At 46.1% G+C, this 5,776-nt stretch overlaps 1 protein-coding gene across 1 annotated transcript in view; it reads right to left on the bottom strand.

Annotated features, from left to right (window-relative positions):
* ADHFE1 (alcohol dehydrogenase, iron containing 1) overlaps positions 1-5,776 on the bottom strand; it is a 37,090-nt gene that overhangs the window by 27,093 nt on the left and 4,221 nt on the right. The window contains exon 2 of the mRNA XM_012809818.2: positions 3,697-3,734. The gene's annotated coding sequence lies outside the window, so the exon portion shown is untranslated. The remainder of the gene's footprint in view (positions 1-3,696; positions 3,735-5,776) is intronic.

Raw genomic sequence — 5,776 nt, 5'->3', positions numbered from 1 at the left:
GGCTGGATTCGAACCTGCCACCTTAGGTGTATGTGGTTGGTGCCTTAGCCACTTCAGCCACAGGCACCAAGCCAATACCTGCATTTTAAGATACAATATAAGGCCAACTTGCTGCTGACTCTGTGAAGACAAAATATTTAAATGTTTTCTCCCTTGAAATTAAAATATATGTGGGAAAACATAATGTATACAAAATCCTTAGAGGGAAAAAATTGCCTGGAATCTGGAGTTGGATTATTGTTAGAGAACAACTATTAGTGAATTCATTAGAGTTCTGCTTACACTTGCTGCAACTGTGATTATTTGTGTGAACCAAGTTTTTTTTACTTTTTGAGACAGAGTCTCACTATGTCACCCTGGGTAGAGTGTGTGGTATCACAGCTCACAGCAACCTCCAATTCTTGGGCTTTAGCAATTCTCTTGCCTCAGCCTCCCAAGTAGCTGGGACTACAGGCGTCAGCCACAACGCCTGGCTATTTTTTTGTTGCAGTTGTCATTGTTGTTTAGCTGTCCTGGGCCAGGTTTGAACTCGCCAGCCTTGGTGTATGTGGCCAGCACCTGATCCACTGAACTATGGGTGTCACCCTGAACCAAGTTTTTTAAATAAGGATAACTTATAGTCAAATATTTATGCTTTTCAAGCTTATGCATATATAAAGTTTAGTTTTCTTGGTGAAATTCAGTAAAAATTAATATAAACTGCTATTTTTTTCCCCAAAGTACCAGGTTTTAATTATGTTTTTACCATACATGATTTTACATAATTTTCTGTCATTTTTCATATTGGAACAAAATTTTCATCCTTGTTTTTGTCTATTTATTTATGTTAGTCCTGATCAGTCATATGATAAGTCTATAAAACAATTTTCACAAGTTTTCTTTTTGTTGTTAAGAAGAAAGCATTACTGGATAACAATCTACCTTGGGCTCCCTGAGAGGAGGTAGGACAGCCTTAATTAAAAATCAAATATCTTTGATTCTTTTAGGCTTTGATGAAATGCAGTGGAACCTCTGTAAATTGACTACCAAAGAGACTGTAACAAACTAGTCAATATCAGGGACTAGGCCTACTGTACTGATATGCACATGTCATGTGCATCACATGTGGCTCCTGTCTGGTCCATGAAAATTAGGTCAATTGAAGGAGGTAGTCACTGTAGGGAGGTGGTCAACTATGGAAATTCTATTGTAATCTATGATTCCTGTCACTAAGATTTAAGACATAAATATGATCCTAGAAAACAGGAGGCTATCTTTCTCTAAATGATTAATTTTAATCTTCTGATAGTAAATTTCTAAATCTTTATTGAAACGAACTAAGAGTTAGAGAAAACCAACTGTCAACAAAATTCTGCATATGTTCAGAGGGCCTTAAAAGCTGAGCATGCTCTTGGATTGTGTATGAAAACACCACACTGTACCCCCAAAGTGCATCAATGTACACAGTTACCATTCAATAAAAAAAAAAAAAAAAGAAAAGCTGAGCATGCTTCTTTTGCCTGGTTAATAGTGGTTAGTGACCACAGGTTCCCAGGCTTGTTCTGAAGAATCGACCACACCTCAGGTTAGTTACTTTCTCTATTCTACTTCCCGACAGCCTTCATTGAAGGTCTCGGCTTAGGGTCTGCTATGGTCAGATCTGCTATTTCCATCCTTTGTCTTGCTGTTTAGATTTGACCTTCAAAGAGATAAAAATCAGCTTTTGTGTCAGCAATTCATGTGACATTCCCTTTTTTTTTTTTGAGGCAAAGACTCACTTCGTTGTCCTTGGTTGAGTGCCATGATGTCATAGCTCACCGCAACCTCAACCTCTTGGGATCAAGCAATCCTCTTGCCTCAGCGTCCCCAGTAGCTAGGACTATAGGTGCCCACCCACAATAATCTGCTATTTTTTTAGATATTGGGTCTTGCTGTTGCTCTGGCTGGTCTTAAACTCCCAAAGCAATCCACCTTCTTGTCCTCCCAGAGTGCTAGGATTATAGGCATGAGGCACTGTGCCTGGCCTCATGTGACATTCTTAAGGACGTGCTAAAGCTATATTGAGCTCCCTGCTTCCTTTTGACCATGGAGTTTGATGAATTTGGTAATGATTAAGGTATTTGTGGCAAATGAAATGTGTCAAATTTTTTAAGTATTAAGAAATGGAATATTGGCTCCATGCCTATAGCTCAGTGGCTAGGGCGCCAGCCACATACATAGGAGCTGGCAGATTTGAATCTAGCCTAGGCCTGCCAAACAACAATGACAATGACCAAAAAATAGCTGGGTGTTGTGGTGGGTGCCTGTAGTCCCAGTTACTTAGGAGGCTGAGGCAAGAGAATTGCTTAAGCCCAAGAGTTTGAGGTTGCTGTGAGCTGTGACACCACAGCACTCTACTGAGGGTGACATAGTGAGACTCTGTCTCAAAAAAAAAATTATTCTAAAAATTGAAACAAATACGCATTTTCTTTCTAGGAACCACCTTGTTCTTTTAGTCTCTTTTTTAGATGTCTTAGAACCTTCTAAAGACTTCATCTTGATTAATTCTGTTTGCTGAACTCAAACATTCTTAAAATCTTATCTGTCCCCCATTTTTGGCTTTGGCAAACATTCTCTTTTTTTGAGATATAGCCTTAAGCTGTTCCCCTGGGTAGAGTGCTGTGGCATCACAGCTCACAGCAACCTCCAACTCTTGGGCTTAAGTGATTTTCCTGCCTCTGCCTCCCAAGAGGCTGGGACTACAGGCCCCTGCCACAATACCCAGCTATTTTTTGGTTGCAGCTGTCATTGTTGTTTGGCGGCGAGGCTGGATTTGAACCTGCCAGCTCAGGTGTATGTGACTGGTGCCTTAGCCGCTTGAGCCACATGTGCCAACCTTTCTTTTTTTTTTTGAGACAAAGTCTCACTATATTGACCTGGGTAGAGTGCTGTGGCCTCACAGCTCACAGCAACCTCAGACTCTTGGGTTCAAGCAATTCTCTTGCCTCAGTCTCCCAAGTAGCTGGGACTATAGGTGCCTACCACCCTGCCTGGCCATTTTTTGTTGAAGTTGTCATTGTTGTTCAGCTGGCCCGGACTGGGTTCAAACTGGACAGCCTCGGTGGCGCTGTAACCACTGTGCTATGGAAGCCGAGCCTGGCAAAACATTCTATTTAAAACAGAAAAACAGGCTGGGTGCTGTAGCTCATGCTTGTAATCCTATCCCTCTGGAAGGCCAAGACAAGAGTGCCTGAGCTCCGGAGTTTGAGACCAGCCTGAGCAAGAGTGAGACTGGTCTCTACTAAAAATAGAAAAACTAGCTGGGCTTGTAGCTGGTGCCTATAGTCTCAGCTTCTGGGGAGGCTGAGGCAAGAGAAATGCTTAAGCCCAAAAGTTTGAGGTTACTATGAGCTATTATGCCAGAGTACTGTACAGAGAGTAACAGATTGAGACTCTGTCAAAAAAATAAATAGAATGAAATAAAATAAACAAAAGATAGTAAAATAAAACAGAAAAGCATTATAAACGACAGTGGATGTATATTTGAGCCAAACTTGTACCCAATAGCTTAATTCAGCTAACACTGCATCGTTAGAGCTACCTATCACCAATTTCATCGCCTTCCTCTCACATGCTTTGATTTTCCTGCTTTACATTCTGCCCAAATGTATTCTAAGTGCAAATGTATTCTAAGTGCAAATCAAAATTGTGTGTAGTTTTAAAAAATATAAGTATTACCTTGGGAGTAAGTATGAGAATGAGTTGGGCACTGGCATCTAGGGAAAAGAAAAAAAAAAGGTAGTGAGACTGGAAACTGCAAAATGAGAAGCCTTAAATTAGGTAACTCACATTGCATTCTAAGATGCTATCAAAGTGGCAGTTATTGGCAGACGCGGTGCAAGAGCGAACCCACCAGAAACCACTACAGAGAGTCGGCTCAGAGTCTTTCCGGAGGAGCGGGATTGCTCTTTCACGAATTCATTTATTTAGTAGGCATTCACTCCGATGCCTGAGGGCGCTTTGATAAGCAGTTTGGAGGTACAAGCAAGTTTAGGATGGGGCCCCTGATTTCCACGAGGCCCCGCTTTTACTGGGCGAGGAGCATTGACCAAACTGACCCGAGGTTAACTGCACCGGTGCGCTTCGCCTCCCCCCTCACGCTGGGAACGCTCCTTGTGTTTTCTCAGTGTCTTCAGAGTGTTTCATTTTTCTTCAGACTCCGGGAAGCCTCCCCGAGCCCGCAGGACTCCCTGGTGCCCCGATCGGGTCCCACCCCTCGCCCGTCCGCCTGCGACGGGACCCGGGCGCGCCCACACCGGACACGCTCTGCTAGCCGGGGCCTCCGCTTCTCAGACTCCTTTTGGAAACTCTCCCCTGGCTTCTGCCTTCCTTTCCTGTGCCGGCTGCCTCCCGTTTCCTGGCGCCTGTCCCTTCCCTGGCTTTTCTCCTGCTCCCTTTCTGAATGGGGGTCGGAGAAAGGTTTTACGTTTCTTTTGGGGGCCCAGTGGCCCCTCTTAATAGTGGGGTCTCGGGAGATAACTGCGCGCGTAACTTCCTCCTGCCCTCTTTCCCGCCAAAAATTCAAATTTGGAATTAAAGGTTGGGGGGGGGGGCGGAGATGGGGAAAGGAAGGAAAAGGTTTCATCTGAGTGGCCGTCCGTCCAGATCTCGAAAATTCGAATTGGAACCTCAAACGGAGCGGGACCGGGAGTGAGAGATTCCGTAAGTCAAGGCTGCCCCCTAGCGGTCCGCGCCGCCCCGGGCGCCCGCGCCTGCCTGGGCACAGGGGGGCTTTACCTTCCAGAACGGTCTCAGCCTGCCCCTTCCAACCACCAGAGAGGCGAGGGGGAGAAAAATATCCGACTCAAAGTTCTGTAGCGCGAATGCTTCTGGGGGCACGTGCTTCCTCCCTCCTTTCCCTTATTTTTTTCAAGCTCCGAGGCCACCCCAACTCCTCATTGCCACTTCTTTACTTGTGGTCTGTATCCTACCCCTTCGAGCCTTTGCAGGGCTGGCTTCTTCCCGGTATCTCCTAGTCCGCCCTCCTCGACTACGTTTGTTGGCAGCGTTTTCTTGTCGCCAACACTTTCCTTGGGCCCTGAAATCGGGCTGATCCTCACTTCTCAGGCCCAGCATCTTGCCGGACAGCTTGGGGGCGCTGAGAGCCCCCTTCCCTGCTTGCCGGGCTCCCTCCAGCTGTCCTTGGCTTTGTCTCCTTCAGGATCTGCCCGGGCCACCTTCAACCCTTCTGACTCCTCTTCCTCCCTCACTCTTTCCAACCCACCTGTTCCTCCACCGGCATCCACCCTCTTTTCTCGGGACCCTGCTGCTGTCTGGGGCCGGTGTCATCTCCCATCTGGATGACTAGCTTCCCCAGGCTCCTCCTTTGCCGCCTCTGTTCCCCACACTGTGATGGTGGGGCTTGTTTCCAAAGATGTCATTCCCTTGTTTAAAGCGGATTCAGTGGCTCTCCAGGGATCTTGGAGGCGTCGTGGCTTTGGCCTGGCAACTCGCTCCATCTCTGCTTAGGCTTCCTGGAAAATTAACTTTTTTTCCCTTGTATGAGCCACAATCTTTCTTTCTCCCCTCCAGAACTTTGCCCTTGTATTTTCCTGTCTGGAACACACTTTCCTTCCCTCTTCAAGATAACTTGTGTTCTTTCCTAGCAGGGGCAATGCTCCCTGAGGCCCCAGGCCCCAGGCCCCACGGAGACACCCTTTCTCTGGAATCACATTATGGCGCCCCCACTGTTAATCACACTGTATCGTTGGAGCTGCTCAGCTGTTTTCCTATTTCCATCTACCTCTGGACTGTAAAC

The sequence above is a fragment of the Otolemur garnettii genome, unplaced genomic scaffold, assembly GCF_000181295.1.
Source record: "Otolemur garnettii isolate 467f Iridium unplaced genomic scaffold, OtoGar3 scaffold00113, whole genome shotgun sequence".
Lineage (NCBI taxonomy): Eukaryota > Metazoa > Chordata > Mammalia > Primates > Galagidae > Otolemur > Otolemur garnettii.
Note: the sequence above shows the minus strand (reverse complement) of the source record. Positions and strands in the feature narration are given on the sequence as shown.